The sequence below is a fragment of the Mastomys coucha genome, unplaced genomic scaffold (assembly GCF_008632895.1).
Source record: "Mastomys coucha isolate ucsf_1 unplaced genomic scaffold, UCSF_Mcou_1 pScaffold21, whole genome shotgun sequence".
In the NCBI taxonomy this organism is placed as follows: Eukaryota; Metazoa; Chordata; class Mammalia; order Rodentia; family Muridae; genus Mastomys; species Mastomys coucha.
Window position 1 is genome coordinate 34769613 of NW_022196904.1, and position 11870 is coordinate 34781482.

Below are 11870 nucleotides of genomic sequence, written 5' to 3' on the forward strand. Positions count from 1 at the left end.
TTGTCCACGCCCAGCAGAATAATGCGCATGCCCACTCACACTTTTGAAACTGCGTGCCTGCCAGCAGTCAGCATGGCAGATCGGGGGCGGGGGACGGGGGGCGGGGGGCGGGGAGCGGGGAGCGGAGGGGGGTTCCAGTTGCCTTGGAAACTGTCATGGCTGGTGGTGTGAGGACGCTCCCTTCGTTGGAGGCCACCATCCAGGAACTTTGATCCCGTGTGGGCGGGGAAGCTAAATACAGTGCCTTAGAGTGGAAGTCTGAAAGCTGTCCCATATGGTGTGACAGGCCTGGCAGGAATTATGATAGTCTAAAGAGAAATTTTGTGCCCCCTATTTTTACAGACTATTGAGACAATGGACCCCAGAAATAGAAATCTCATGATAGGAGAAAGGGTGTGCTGAAGCCAGGAGGCAGTCAGAGCAGGGACTTGTCACAGGAAAATAGATTTCTTACCGTTCTGACAACTCCTTAGACCACTTTGCAGGACAGACTGGAGCCAGAGACAAAGATAGCGAGGGGCCACAAACTAAGTAAGATTGCTTAGTTACAGACCTCTTACTTTCTATTTAAACCTAATTCTTCAGGGGAGAAGGGATGAGATGGTAGAGAGGTAGCTTAGCAGTTAAGTGCACAAACTGCTCTTAACTGGCTCAATTCCAGCACTCACATGTCAGCTCACAACTATCTGTAACTCCTTTTCCAAGAGGGATGCTCTCTTCTGACCTCCAAAGACACCAAGCACGCAAGTGGTACACAGACATTCGTGCAGATAAAAACACCCATATATCCCGGCAGTGGTGGCGCACGCCTGGCAGAGGCAGGCAGACCTCTGAGTTCAAGACCAGCCGGTTCAATAGAACAAGTTCCAGGACATCCAGGAGAAATCCTGCCTCAAATAAACAAAAACAAAAGAATCAAATCTTGGTCAAGTAGCTGGCTCATACCTTTAATTCCAGCACTCTGGAGGCAGAGGAAGGCAGATCTCTGAGTCTGAGGCCAACCTGGGCTACGTAACAAAATATAATCTCAGAACTCCCATTTTGTTATTGTGGAAAGATAAACTAGGCAAGATCTCCATTGTTTCAAAATTGTATTTTCCTAAATTATGCAAGCTTTTGAGAAAAAAAACTTTAATTTGATAGAAACTTTCAAATTAGTAAAATGGTCTGAGCTCACCTTTAATCCTAGTATTTAGGAGGCAGACACAGGCAGATCTCTGTGAGTCTGAGGCAAGCCTGGTCTACATGGTGAACTCCAAAGTTAGCCAGTATTACATGGTGAGACTGTCTCAAAAAACGATGGAATAAAACAAATAAAAATAATAATAGAGTGTACATCCATGTTTTTCCAAGGCAGAGAGCATCTGGGAATATCTAAAGACTTTTTTTTAAAAGATTTACTTACTTATTTTATGTATATGAGTACACTGTACCTGTATTGATGGTTGTGAGCCATCATGTGGTTGCTGGGAATTTGAATTTAGGACCTCTGCTCACTCTGGTAGACCCTGCTCTCTCCCGCTTAAAGATTTATTTATTATTATATCTAAGTACACTGTAGCTGTAGCAGATGCACCAGAAGGGTGTCAGATCTCATTACGGATGGTTGTGAGCCACCATGTGGTTGCTGGGATTTGAACTCAGGACCTTCAGAAGAACAGTCAGTGCTCTTAACTATTGAGCCATCTCTCCAGCCCAAGACTTTTTTTAAAAAACTTTTTTAGGCTTGGTATAGTCATACTGCACCTCTTCTTCCTAACCTCAGGGTGGACAAATTAAATACATCTATCTCCTTTATCTGTTTGTTTCCCTATTTGCCTCTTTACTTATTTACAGATGATATTGGCCAGATCCCAGCTTGGTAAGGCTTTCAGGACCCAGGCCATAACACTCAAAATTGTCAATGACATATCTTTGGCACTCAAGTCTTCAGGCTTTTTGGAAAGCAGCTTATTACCCACTTACCTGCTTTCTCTTTGTTCGTTTGTTTGTTTCTTCTTCCTTCCTTCCTTCCTTCCTTCCTTCCTTCCTTTCTTCCTTTCTTTTTTTCTTTCTTTCTTTCTTTTTTTTTTTTTTTTTTTTTTTTTTTTGTGACAGGGCTTCTCTGTATTCTGGGCTGGACTTAAATTCTCCAGTCATCTGTGTCAGTCTCACAAGTGTTTCCATTACAGTCTTGTATCACCAATTCTGGCTGAAAGGACACTTCTTGTACCTGACAATTTAGAATCACTTCATGTTCACCACTGAACAAAAGTCTATTCTCATATGCTTTGGGTGTGGGTGTTGGTTATTGTTGTTTTCATGTAGAAGACAACAGTGTGAGACAGATGTGGAACAAGGAGGAGAATGGGGAGAGCAGGTCAGAGAATAGTAGCAGGCAGCTCTGTAGAGTGTGTCAGCAAACCACTAATGTAACCAGTGCAATTCTTCACCAGCATGAAGAATATCAGCAAGATATTGTCAGCACTTGTGGGTGCAGGCATAGGAGGCATACTCCTTCTACCACCCTCAAGATCCCGAGGAGTTACCCTAGAGACTTTTAGAGTCATAGATTCAAGCCAAACAGGATTTATGGCTTCTGCATTGGAAAGCATTCCAGGACTAAAAACAGAACTCAAAACTTTATTAAAGATATTTTTAATGACTTATTTATGTGTATGAGTGTTTACCTGAACGTGCCCAGTGCCTCTGGAGATCTGAAGAAGGTGCTGGATCCCTGAAACTGGAGTTACATACCAATGGTTAAGAATTATTATGTGGGTGCTAGAGATGAAACCTAAGTCCTCTACAAGAACAAGTCCTCTTAAACATTGAGGCATAAATGGAAAAAAACTCAAAGCAATTTTATTAAAATCAGGAACAAGATAACCTTATCCACTGTCTCCATATCTATTCAATATAACACCTGAAGTTTTAGCTACAGCAGCAGTAAGACAACTGAAAAACATCAAGGGAATATGAATTGGAAAGGAAGGAGTCAAAGTATTTTTATTTCAGATAGTATAGTGATATACATAAGTAGCCCTAAAAATTCTACCAGGGAACTCCTATAACTGATAAACATTTTCAGTAAACTGGTTGGATACAAGATTAACTCCAAAACCCTCCCACCCCACAAAAAAACAAAAGCAAAACAAAACAACAATAACAACAAAACCATCAGTAGCCTTTCTGATGTACAAATGACAAATGGACTGAGAAAGAAAGTAGGAAAACAACACCTTTCACAATAGCCTCAAACAATATAAAATACCTTGGGGTACCTCTAACCAAGGAACTGAAAGATCTATATGACTTCAAGTCTTTGAAGAAAGAAATTGAAGAAGATATCAGAAGATGAAAAGATCTCCCATGCTCATGGATTGGTGCGATTAACATTGTTAAAGAGCCATCCTACCAGGCAGCAATTACAGATTCACTAATCTCTCCAGGACACTGATCGCAAAAGGGGCGTTGGATTGTGTCAAATACCTTTTATGCATTTAACGACAAAGTCATGTGGGTTTTGTCTTTCACTTTGTTTATATGGTACATTGCATTTACTGATTTTTGAATGCTGAACCATTCCTGCATCTCTCTGGGATGAAACCCTCTTGATCATGGTGGATGATCTTTTTGATGTGTTCTTGGATTCATTTTCACAAGTATTTTATTATTTTTGCATCTATGTTCATCGGGAAAATGTTTTGTAATTCTCTCCCTTTGTTGAGTCTTTATATGGGCTGAGTATCAGGGTAACTGTGATTTCATAAAATGAACTGGGCAATGTTCCTTCTGTTTCTATTTTCTGCAATAATTTGGGGAGAATTGGCATTAACTCTCCTTTGAAAGTCTCAGAGAATTCTGTGCTAAAATCATCTGGCCTTGAGGTTGTTTTTTATTTTGGTGGGGGTGTTTGTTTGTTGTTGGTTTTTTTTTGGTTGGTTGGGAGAATTTTAATGGGATTTTATTTTACTAGGGATTATAAGTCTATTTAAATTATTTATCTGGTCTTAATTTAACATTGGTTAAGTGGTATCTATTGAGAAAATTATCCCTTTCTTTTAGATATTCCCATTTGGTGGAGTACCCATGTACTGGCTGGTTTTGTGCCAACTTGAAACAGGCTGGAGTTATCACAGAGAAGGGAGCTTCAACTGGGGAAATGCGTCCATGAGATACAGCTGTGGGGCATTTTCTCAATTGGTGATCAAGGGGGTAGGGCCCCTTGTGGGTAGTGCCATCCCTGAGCTGGAAGTCTTGGGTTCTATAAGAAAGCAGGCTGAGCAAGTCAGGGGAAGCAAGCCAGTAAGCAGCATCCCTCCATGGCCTCTGCATCAGCTCCTGTTTCCTGACCTGCTTGAGTTCCAGTCCTGACTTTCTTTGGTGATGAACAGCAATGTGGAAATAAGCTGAATAAACCCTTTCCTCCCCAACTTGCTTCTTGGTCATGATGTTTGTGCAGGAATAGAAACCTTGACTAAGACAAATTGGTACCAGTATAGTGGGGTATTCATGTGTCAACCTGACCATGTTTTGGGGAGGACTGTGGAAGGACTTTGAAACTTTGAGCTAGAAGAGCCACTGGTTGTTAAGAACTCTTAGTGGGAGCTTGGAAGATCATGTTGAGAACAGTGCAGAGATGGAAGCCTGACTTGTGACATTTCAGAGGGAAAATTAAAGACTCTTATCAGGGCCATGTTGTTTTGATTGTGAAGATTCTGTGGTTTTGGTTAGCTTGAGCTGAAGAATCAGCTGTGATTAACAAGATACCAGAACTACTAAAGTGAAAATTTGCATTACTGGGACTATTGGTGCTGGTTAGCTGGAGCTAAGAAATTAGAGGTGATTAAGAAGAGACCAGCATCACTGAGGTGACATCTTCTGGGAAGTGTTTTCTGAGAGCACAAAGAGGCTGTGTTCCAAAGATGGCCAAGGTTGTACCTTGTGTTGCAGCAGGACTTGGTAATGTGTAAGAGTCACCCAGATGGTACTGGTTTTGAAGGCATGAAGGGGTCACGAAGAGCAGCTGAGGCTTAGCACAGTGAGAGGCCATGGAAGGCCATTGGTGAAGGGCCAGCCTCGGTTTGCAATTGATGGCCCAGGACTGAAGGGGTCATGCAAAGAAATTGAGGCATGATACCATGAAGACAGTCTATAAGAGGCTATTAGTGAAGCCTCGTTACAGTGAAAGACAGCAGTGTTTTGGGAATGCCAGTACCATGCGATGACCACCAAGAACAGCAGCAGCAGTGGAGTACAGGCATCTGAAGCCTAGAAGACAAGATGTGTGCTACAAAGGGCAGATCTGGAGAAGTGGCCAAAGCCCTTAGAGGAGCCCAGAAGATCGTGAGTTGGATCCCAGACATTGGTTTTGCTTTTGATTGTGACTGTGCCCTAATATTTTTCCCTCTTAAAGGAAGAACATATTTTAGTGGAGCCCACAATTAAGAGACTTTGAATTTTAAAAGATATTGGACATTTTAAATTGATTGAATTTTAAAATGTAAAGACTGTGGGACTTTAGATCTTGGGGATGAATAAGAAAGTAAGGATTGAGGCTTAATAGTGATATGTTTCTGTGACAAGTTGAGAAGGGGTCAATTGTACTGGCTGGTTTTGTGTGCCAACTTGACACAGGCTGGAGTTATCACAGAGAAAGGAGCTTCAGTTGGGGAAATGCCTCCATGAGACCCAGCTGTGGAGCATTTTCTCAATTAGTGATCAAGGGGGTAGGGCTCCTTGTGGGTGGTGCCATCCCTGGGCTGGAAGTCTTGGGTTCTATAAGAGAGCAGGCTGAGCAAGCCAGGGGGAAGCAAGCCAGTAAGCAACACTCCTCCATGGCCTCTGCATCAGCTCCTGCTTCCTGACCTGCTTGAGTTCCAGTCCTGACTTTCTTTGGTGATGAATAGCAATGTGGTAGTAAGCTAAATAAATCCTTTCCTCCCCAACTTGCTTCTTGGTCATGATGTTTGTGCAGGAATAGAAACCCTGACTAAGACAACCCATTTTTAAAGTATGTCCTTATGATTCTCTGGATTTCCTCAGTGTTTCTTGTTATGACTTCCTTTTTGTTTCTGATTTTGATAATTTGCATATTCTCTCTGTGTCTTTTAGTTAGTTTGCATTAGGGTTTGTCTGCCTTATTTATTTTCACATTTGTTCTAAAGCTTTCAGTTGTGCTGGTAAGAGATCTCTCCAGACTTTCTATATAAGGGCTTGGTGCCATTGCCACTTAAAGCTGCCTTCATCATGTCCCGTAAGTTTGAGTATGCTGTGTGTTCTTTTTTATCCAATTCTAGAGAGTCTTTAACTTTTCTCTCTCTGACTTGACCCATTATTCATTCAGGAGAGAGTTGTTTAGTTTCGATGTTCTCAGATCTGTTGAGATTTGCTTCATGTTTGAGTATGAGGTCAAATTGGAGAAAGTTCCAGAGGTACAGAGAAGAAGGTATATTCTTTTTCCTTTGAGAAAAGTATTCTTTTCCCAAAGTTCCTGTAAATACTTGCAATGTCTATTTGGTTTACAACATCTGTTAGTTCCAGCAGTTCTCTGTTCAGTTTTTGTCTGGATGTCTTGTCCTTTGATCAGAACAGGGTATTGAAGTCTCCCACTATTGGTGTCTAAGAGTCAATATGTGATTTAAGCTGTAGCAGTGTTCCATTTACAAATGGGAGCCCTTGTAATTGGGGCATCGATGTTAAGAATTGAAATGTCATCTTGGTGGATTTTTTTCTTTGAGTATGAAGTATCCTCCATTTTCTTTTTGTTGTTGTTGTTTTGTTTTGTTTTGGTTTTGTTTTTGTTATTTTCGAGACAGGGTTTCTCTGTACAGCCCTGGAACTCACTCTGTAGACCAGGCTGGCCTCGAACTCAGAAATCTGCCTGCTTCTACCTCCCAAGTGCTGGGATTAAAGGCGTGAGCCACCACTGCCCAATGATCAATGATTGCTGATTCCTGGTGGTGGTGGCAGTAGTGGTCATGATGGTGTGTGTGTGTGTGTGTGTGTGTGTGTGTGTGTGTGTGTGTGAGACACAGAGAGAGACAGAGACAGAGACTGAGCCTTTCTATAGACCTAGCTATCCTGGAACTTGCTATGTAGACCAGATTGGCCTTGAACTCACAAAGACCCAGTGGCCTCTGCCTCCCGAGTACTAGTTAAGGTTTCTGCTTGCAGTTAGGAGAGTTAAGAATAAGTTCCTGTTTGTCCTGTGTTAAGTCCTTGCAAGCTGAAGCTTCTGTTTATAAATAAGTTCCTGTTTCTTAGATCTGACATAAACTTCGAACCGTGCTTATCAAGCTACATTACACTTGCAACCCCGTCCCCATGATGAGTGTCCTTACCTTGTTTCTTCCCTTTCATTGTATTTTTCTAACAGTGTTAAACACACAACTCTCTGCCCTCTGTAAACACTTTATCTCTCCCATAAAAGGGAATTCAAGAGAGCACAGGCTGATCCTCTCTAAAATCCCCATTTAAACAGAGGCAGCTGGACTGGCCAGTTCTGGGTGCATCCCAAAATATAGCTTGCTTTAATCAGACAGTCATGGGCTTGGTTTTTATCTCAGCAATTCTCAGATTTAACAAGAACTCTGACCAAAACCAACCTGGAGGGAAAAGGGATTTATTTGATGTACAAGCAGTCCACACCCACAGTCCTAGGGAAACCAAGACAGGAATTCAAGCAGGAACAGGGAGGCAGGAACTGAAGCAGAGACCATGAGGGAAACACTGGTTTACCCTCCATGGCTCACTTTCTTATGCAACCCAGGACCACCTGTCCAGAGGTGGCACTGCCTGTGGTGGGCTGCTCCCCTCCCACATCAATCATTAATCAAGAAGATGCCCACAGACATGTCCACAGGCCACTCTAATAGAGGCAATTTTCAAATTAGGTTTCTTCTTCCCAGGTGAGACTCTAGTTTGTGTCAAGTTGTGCATACACACACACACACACACACACACACACACACACACACAGGCCTATACAAAGACATGTATCACAGAGTTTTTTAGGTAGATAGTTTATAGTGTGGCTCCTTCTGACTTTTTCACACATCCTGACCATTATTTTATGCTCCTTCAGTGTTTACCTCCCTCCCTGTCCCTAACTGGAGGGCCACTCCTTTCCTGTCCCTACCTGGAGGGCCACCCCTTTCCTGTCCCTAACTGGAGGGCCACTCCTTTCCTGTCCCTAACTGGAGGGCCACCCCTTTCCTGTCCCTAACTGGAGGGCCACCCCTTTCCTGTCCCTAACTGGAGGGCCACCCCTCCCTGTCCCTAACTGGAGGGCCACCCCTTTCTTGTCCCTAACTGGAGGGCCACCCCTTTCTTGTCCCTAACTGGAGGGCCACCCCTCCCTGTCCCTAACTGGAGGGCCACCCCTTTCTTGTCCCTAACTGGAGGGCCACCCCTTTCTTGTCCCTAACTGGAAAGCCACCCCTTTCCTGTCCCTAACTGGAGGGCCACCCCTTTCTTGTCCTTAACTGGAGGGACACCCCTTTCTTGTTTCCCCAGTTAGATCATTTGTACCCTGCTATTTTCTCTATGAAAAGTGTGGGGGACTTGCTGGCTTTGAGTCACATTTGCACATTTGCTGAAGAGATCAAAACAAAGAAGCAACACAAGAGAAACAGGTTTGACACAAAATGAGTTTCATGCTGTTCCTTTTCTGGTTTTAAAATTTGTATAGTATCCATTCTGAAAATTACACTTTTAAAATATCCCAAGGTTCTATGAATCAAAACCACTACAACAGTGGCTGGTGAGGTTGCTCAGTAGGTAAAGGTGCTTGGCACCAATCCTGATGCCCTTAAGTTTGATCACAGGACCCACATGGTAAAAGAGAAAGGTGACCCAAGAAGGTTTTTCTCTGATCTCCACATGCAAGCTGCACTATGTGTGTGCAGAGGATGGGCATATAATAAATATATGTCGAGTAGCAGTGGCGCCGTCCTGTATGCAGGTGCTCCTTGCAGTACAGTTTCTTGGCCATCGCCTGCGCTCACCACAGCATCAGGACGTCACCCGTCCTGTGTGTCTTGCACCCTCCCTCGGTGGAGGTCTTTCTCATCTCTCGCTCGGCTGTGGGAAATCGGGCTGAAGTGACCGAGTCTGCGATGGAGAAAACTTTAGAAACTGTTTCTTTGGAGAGGAAAAAGACAGAAAAGGAACAGTTCCGTAAGCTCTTTATTGGAGGCTTAAACTTTGAAACCACAGAAGAAGCCAGGTGGTGGAGGCGCACTCCTTTAATCCCAGCACTTGGGAGGCAGAGGCAGGCGGATTTCTGAGTTCGAGGCCAGCCTGGTCTACAACGGGCACTAGGGAAAGCTCACAGACTGTGTGCTTATGAGGGATCCTGCAAGCGAAAGACCAAGATTTGGCTTCGTAACTTTCTCTTCCATAGCCGAGGTTGATGCTGCCATGGCTGCAAGGCCTAATTCCATTGACGGCAGGGTAGTTGAGTTAAAACCTGCTGTAGCAAGAGAGGAGTCTGGAAAACCAGGAGCCCACGTGACTGTGAAGAAGCTGTTTGTAGGTGGAATTAAGGAAGATACTGAGGAACACCACCTTAGAGATCAAGTTACTTTGAAGGATATGGAAAAACTGATACTATTGAAATAATTACCGGTAGGCAGTCTGGAAAGAAAAGAGGGTTTGGCTTCACTTTTGATGACCGTGATCCGATGGATAAAATTGTCTTGCAAAAATATCACACCATAAGTGGTCCCAATGCAGAAGTTAGAAAGGTATTGTCTAGACAAGAAATGCAGGAAGTCCAAAGTTCTAGGAGTGGAAGAGGAGGAAACTTTGGTTTTGGGGATTCTTGTGGTGGCAGTGGCAATTTTGGACCAGAATCAGGCAAGCAACTTTGCGGGGGTGGGGTGGGGGGGTGATGTGATGGATACGGAAGTGGACGTGGATTTGAGGATGCCTATAATGGGTATGGAGGAGGATCTTGACGTGGCAATTTTGGAGGTAGCCCTGGTTATGGAGGAGTAAGAGGAGGATACGGTGGTGGAAGACCTGGATATAGCAACCAGGGTGGGGGCTACGGAGGTGGTTATAACAACTATGGAGGAGGAAATTATGGAAGTGGAAATTACAATGATTTTGGAAATTATAACCAGAAACCTTCTAACTATGGTCCAATGAAGAGTGGAAACCTTGGTGGTAGCAGGAACAGGGGAGGACCCTATGGTGAAGGGAACTATGGTCCTGGAGGAAGTGGAGGAAGTGGGGGCTATGGTGGAAGGAGCCAATATTGAGCTTCTGACTTACCATGGGCTTCACTGTATATACATAGGAGAGGATGAGAGCCCAGAGGTAACAGAACAGTTTCAGGTTATCAAAATTACAACGTTAAGGCAACTCCTACCTCAGTCATGTGTAGATATGCAGTGATTCGGCAGAAGACACCAGAGCATTTTCAGAGAGCCATTTTGTGCATGGATTGGATTATTTAATAACATTACCTTACTGTGGAGGAAGGATTGTTAAAAAAAAAATGCCTTTGAGACAGTTTCTTAGCTTTTTTTTTTTTAAAGTTCAGTCTTTTTAAAAAAGATTTATTTATTTATTTTATACATATGAGTACACACTGTAGCTGTACAGATAGTTGTGAGCCTTCATCTGGTTGTTGGGAATTGACTTTTATGACTTCTGCTTACTCTGGTCACCCCTGCTCCAGTCGGTCCCACTCACTCCAGTAGACCCTGATTTATTTATTATAAATAAGTACACTGTAGCTATCTTCAGACACACCAGAAGAGGGCGTCAGATCTCATTATGGATGGTTGTGAGCCACCATGTGGTTTCTGGGATTTGAACTCAGTACCTTCAGAAGAGCAGTTGGTGCTCTTACCGCTGAGCCATCTCACCAGCCCTCTTAGCTTTTTAATTGTTGTTTCTTTCTAATGGTCTTTGTAAGAGTGTAGAAGCATTCCTTCTTTGATAATGTTAAATTTGTAAGTTTCAGATGACATGCGAAACCTTTTTTTAAGATTTTTCTCAAAAAGTTTTGAAAAGCTATTAGCCAGGATGTAATAAGACATAATGTTCTTCCTTTAAAAATTTAAGGGTGTAATAAGACATAATGTTCTTCCTTTAAAAATTTAAGGGTGTGTGTAGAGTTAAGAAGCTGTTGTACATTTATGATATAATAAAATAATTCTAAAGAAAAATGTCATTTTAAACCATTAAAATTAATATAAAATTATATTAAGCATGTGATATAAAACAAATTAATAAAAAATAAATCCTCAAATTTCTTTTAAAAAGAATAATAACAGCAATTAGAGAGATTGGGAGTTAAAAACTAAGGGTTTATTTCAGAAAGTAATAAAAAGAAACAGAAAATACGGCCTGGAGAGATGGCTCAGCAATCAAGAGCATTGGCTGCTTTTCCATGTGTCCCAAGTTAATTGCCTTCCATGCAGCCCAGGGGATCTGGCGCCCTCATCTGGCCTCCACAAGCACTGCACCTGCGTGCCTCTAGGATTTACCTGCAATGCACTTACCTAGAATGAATTCATTCTGGATATTCTCACATAAAATGGAGAGTAGCTATGAACAGAAGACAGAGGCAAGGGATTCAGGACTAAAGGACACCTAAAAGGAGAATAATCTCAAGTGACAGTAAAAAGGTCCACCAAAACAACTCTGAGTGTCCAGGGCCAAGGGAAAAACTGGGCTCCAGCTCTTAATTTAGCAAAGTACCAGGACAGTTTTTCTTTAGGGCCTGCAATTGACAACCTGACTTTGCACCCAACTGCCAAGTGTTAAGCCCGAGCTGGCTGCCTGTTGATCATGTGAACTTCAGCCAGTTAGGTCACTCTGTATCTCATGCTCCTCTGCTTGATTTATTTATTTTGAAATAATTTTGTTTA

General features: G+C 42.7%; 1 pseudogene; it reads left to right on the plus strand.

Annotated features, from left to right (window-relative positions):
* Positions 1-9101: 9101 nt before the first annotated feature.
* On the plus strand, positions 9102-10250 carry LOC116100484 (annotated as a pseudogene).
* Positions 10251-11870: the final 1620 nt, after the last annotated feature.